This window comes from Schistocerca piceifrons, unplaced genomic scaffold (genome assembly GCF_021461385.2).
Source record: "Schistocerca piceifrons isolate TAMUIC-IGC-003096 unplaced genomic scaffold, iqSchPice1.1 HiC_scaffold_943, whole genome shotgun sequence".
NCBI classification, from domain to species: domain Eukaryota; kingdom Metazoa; phylum Arthropoda; class Insecta; order Orthoptera; family Acrididae; genus Schistocerca; species Schistocerca piceifrons.
This window is the reverse complement of record NW_025729216.1, coordinates 995,001-1,000,000: the sequence shown is the minus strand read 5'-3', so window position 1 is coordinate 1,000,000 and position 5,000 is coordinate 995,001. Positions and strand designations below refer to the sequence as shown.

At 54.1% G+C, this 5,000-nt stretch overlaps 1 non-coding gene across 1 annotated transcript; it reads right to left on the bottom strand.

The window, feature by feature from the left end:
- Positions 1-52: 52 nt before the first annotated feature.
- On the bottom strand, positions 53-1,961 carry LOC124772922. The gene has a single exon (XR_007014375.1). It is a non-coding gene; the product is annotated as a small subunit ribosomal RNA (ribosomal RNA).
- Positions 1,962-5,000: the final 3,039 nt, after the last annotated feature.

Genomic DNA, 5,000 nt, shown 5'->3' with positions numbered 1-5,000 from the left:
TAGCGTGTTGCGCGACACGACACGCACATCGAAAGACATGCAGTCTAGTCGGTAATGATCCTTCCGCAGGTTCACCTACGGAAACCTTGTTACGACTTTTACTTCCTCTAAATGATCAAGTTTGGTCATCTTTCCGGTAGCATCGGCAACGACAGAGTCAATGCCGCGTACCAGTCCGAAGACCTCACTAAATCATTCAATCGGTAGTAGCGACGGGCGGTGTGTACAAAGGGCAGGGACGTAATCAACGCGAGCTTATGACTCGCGCTTACTGGGAATTCCTCGTTCATGGGGAACAATTGCAAGCCCCAATCCCTAGCACGAAGGAGGTTCAGCGGGTTACCCCGACCTTTCGGCCTAGGAAGACACGCTGATTCCTTCAGTGTAGCGCGCGTGCGGCCCAGAACATCTAAGGGCATCACAGACCTGTTATTGCTCAATCTCGTGCGGCTAGAAGCCGCCTGTCCCTCTAAGAAGAAAAGTAATCGCTGACAGCACGAAGGATGTCACGCGACTAGTTAGCAGGCTAGAGTCTCGTTCGTTATCGGAATTAACCAGACAAATCGCTCCACCAACTAAGAACGGCCATGCACCACCACCCACCGAATCAAGAAAGAGCTATCAATCTGTCAATCCTTCCGGTGTCCGGGCCTGGTGAGGTTTCCCGTGTTGAGTCAAATTAAGCCGCAGGCTCCACTCCTGGTGGTGCCCTTCCGTCAATTCCTTTAAGTTTCAGCTTTGCAACCATACTTCCCCCGGAACCCAAAAGCTTTGGTTTCCCGGAGGCTGCCCGCCGAGTCATCGGAGGAACTGCGGCGGATCGCTGGCTGGCATCGTTTATGGTTAGAACTAGGGCGGTATCTGATCGCCTTCGAATCTCTAACTTTCGTTCTTGATTAATGAAAACATACTTGGCAAATGCTTTCGCTTCTGTTCGTCTTGCGACGATCCAAGAATTTCACCTCTAACGTCGCAATACGAATGCCCCCGCCTGTCCCTATTAATCATTACCTCGGGTTCCGAAAACCAACAAAATAGAACCGAGGTCCTATTCCATTATTCCATGCACACAGTATTCAGGCGGGCTTGCCTGCTTTAAGCACTCTAATTTGTTCAAAGTAAACGTGCCGGCCCACCGAGACACTCAATAAAGAGCACCCTGGTAGGATTTCAACGGGGTCCGCCTCGGGACGCACGAGCACGCACGGGGCGGTCGCACGCCTTCAGCTCGCCCCACCGGCAGGACGTCCCACGATACATGCCAGTTAAACACCGACGGGCGGTGAACCAACAGCGTGGGACACAAATCCAACTACGAGCTTTTTAACCGCAACAACTTTAATATACGCTATTGGAGCTGGAATTACCGCGGCTGCTGGCACCAGACTTGCCCTCCAATAGATACTCGTTAAAGGATTTAAAGTGTACTCATTCCGATTACGGGGCCTCGGATGAGTCCCGTATCGTTATTTTTCGTCACTACCTCCCCGTGCCGGGAGTGGGTAATTTGCGCGCCTGCTGCCTTCCTTGGATGTGGTAGCCGTTTCTCAGGCTCCCTCTCCGGAATCGAACCCTGATTCCCCGTTACCCGTTACAACCATGGTAGGCGCAGAACCTACCATCGACAGTTGATAAGGCAGACATTTGAAAGATGCGTCGCCGGTACGAGGACCGTGCGATCAGCCCAAAGTTATTCAGAGTCACCAAGGCAAACGGACCGGACGAGCCGACCGATTGGTTTTGATCTAATAAAAGCGTCCCTTCCATCTCTGGTCGGGACTCTGTTTGCATGTATTAGCTCTAGAATTACCACAGTTATCCAAGTAACGTGGGTACGATCTAAGGAACCATAACTGATTTAATGAGCCATTCGCGGTTTCACCTTAATGCGGCTTGTACTGAGACATGCATGGCTTAATCTTTGAGACAAGCATATGACTACTGGCAGGATCAACCAGGGAGCTGCGTCAACTAGAGCTGAGCAGCCGGCCGCCCGGGAGTGTGTCCCGGGGGCCCGCGCGAACACGCAAGCGTCCGCTCAATCATTCTGCAAACAGGAGGAGGCTGAGCTCCCCTGCACAATACACCTCGAAACCCTCTCAGGTCCCGGCGGCGCGCAGCGCCGTCCCAAGTACTTGGTCGGGTTCGAGAGAGGCGCAATCGCCCGGAGTTAGGCGAGTAGACGCTTTCGGTGCGACCACCCGTGCTCCCAACTGAGCTTGCCGCTGCCGACAGAGGCCCGGGAGCGTGCTGTCGTGGCATTGCCGGCGGGAGACAACACGCGCCACCTACGGTGACCGGCAGCTCCAACGCCAGCGCCACAGAAGGACAAAAGCCCCACTTGGGTGCCGAAGCGAACTCTCCCAGCACAGCGCACGCGCCAACACATCCGCACAGCTGCGATACAAACCACCAGCGAGAACCGCTGGGGCGACCGAGCAGCAGACGGCGTCGCGGCGCCGAGCGCCGGGCGGCGGCGCATCCTCAACGCACACAGTCCTCAATCGGACCAGCACACTGAAGATGTCCACCGCGCTTCGCACCGGGCCTGCGAGGACCTACTTTGGCCGCACGGCGCCGCGCGCAGGGTGCGCCGGCGCGCAGCTGCGACGCCTGCCGCGTCCGTCGGCCGGCGCGCCTGCCACTGGCCGCCCCCACCAGCCGGCTGTAGCGCGTGCGCCCACGCACCGCGCGGCCAGCACGCCGGGAGGCGCCCCCTCACCGGCCGGGGACGGTCCCACCCAGCCACCGCCGCGTATCGCTTCACACCCAGATGCCGTTCAGTTTCGTCGGCATGGTGGGTATCGCTGGAACAACCGGTTAGTACCTCAACCTATCGTCGCCATCACCGATTCACCCCTAGCGAGAACAACCGCACCACAACAGGTTACCATTTCTTCATTTGCGTAACTTCACCAGAAAACGCAGGCGTCCATCGCCATTTGCAACTTCAACGATTATTGCATGCCTGTGTCAGGTGTCACGCCACACTACGTCTGCCCACATACACGCAACAAAATGTGCACGCCTAGACAATACGTGGAAGGTGGCCCCCGTACGTATGCGATGTCCATTGCTCGAACGACTGTCAACCGGCCTCTGTAGCATGTCGCAGATATGGAACGCGGTGCACCATGCCATCACGGTGTGTGAGGAGAGACGACTAGGTCCGAATACATCAACAGACAGCTCATGCTGATCGCCATCCACGGCGTCCGTTCCTCCCACACGTCTCTATGGCGTACCACACTGCAATCCAGCTCTCATAGGGAGACGACACGTAGCTGCGTGCACAATATTTGCACTGTATGGTCCGCCGTTTTTGGGCGCAGTCGTTGTACGGTCACACATGTGCCACGATGTATCATTCAGTACATAAGGACGAATGTGCAGTACAGATTGTGGTTCACGCGTACGACATCAGCGGACAGTTGACACAGGCCGCACCACAACGTAGCCTGCGTACGTCGCATGCGAAGGGCATTGAACATGCAAACTTGTCACCAACCAGCTTGCGAAGGCAGGGGGCAAGGTGGGGACGTGGGGACGTGGGGAGGGGTGGGGGGGGGGCGGCATGTACGTCCTGCTGCCATCCACATTACAGTGTACAGCAGGAGCATGTGGAAAGTCAGCAAGACTTGCAAGGTGTTTAACATGAAGCGATACACAGGGGAGCGGGCAGTGCGAGTAGCGAACTATATTGCGAGGGTTGCGGGTGGGCAACACTACACTAATTGAACGAGTCGTATAACAATTACAGAGCAGGTTTAGGCGACAACGTGGGTTACGTTAGCGGACAACGTGGGTTAGGTTAGGGGACAACATGGGTTAGGTTAGGGGACAACATGGGTTAGGTTAGGGGACAACATGGGTTAGGTTAAGGCACAACATGGGTTAGGTTAAGGCACAACATGGGTTAGGTTAGGGGACAACATGGGTTAGGTTAGGGGACAACATGGGTTAGGTTAGGGGACAACATGGGTTAGGTTAGGGGACAACATGGGTTAGGTTAGGGGACAACATGGGTTAGGTTAGGGGACAACATGGGTTAGGTTAGGGGACAACATGGGTTAGGTTAGGGGACAACATGGGTTAGGTTAGGGGACAACATGGGTTAGGTTAGGGGACAACATGGGTTAGGTTAGGGGACAACATGGGTTAGGTTAGGGTACAACATGGGTTAGGTTAGGGTACAACATGGGTTAGGTTAAGGTACAACATGGGTTAGGTTAAGGTACAACATGGGTTAGGTTAAGGTACAACATGGGTTAAGTTAAGGTACAACATGGGTTAGGTTAAGGCACAACATGTGTTAGGTTAAGGCACAACATGGGTTAGGTTAAGGCACAACATGGGTTAGGTTAAGGCACAACATGGGTTAGGTTAAGGCACAACATGGGTTAGGTTAAGGCACAACATGGGTTAGGTTAAGGCACAACATGGGTTAGGTTAAGGCACAACATGGGTTAGGTTAAGGCACAACATGGGTTAGGTTAAGGCACAACATAGGTTAGGTTAAGGTACAACATAGGTTAGGTTAGGTTACACGTTGTTGTAAGGAAAGGTGTAGGGGGGGGGGGCGGGGGCGGCACGTTCGTTGATAGTGATTATAGTAAGTGAATGCTTGTGACATGATGAGATTTGTCACGTCAGGATGCACCTTTGGCTTATTAGAGGCGGCGCTCCAATTCTATGCTTGTGTCAGACCTGTGTCTTTGACTCAGGTCATTGTTTGTGGGCTGTGACAGGAGGTACTATTGTGATGTTGGGTGCACCGTTGTATAGGACATGTGTGGGTATTGGTGCCTTATCTGCGCAATGGTGGATGTCGAAAGGGGGGGATATTCTATTTTCCGCATGGACCTCCTGGTCTGGTTGTGATAGTGTGGATTGTGTAATGTGGCGGAGAGGATGCACTGGATGTTGTTCCATGCTGGTGCTTACATATTGTATGTGCGCCCGTTAGAAGCAGAGAGTGGTGCGTGATGAGAGTGTCTGGC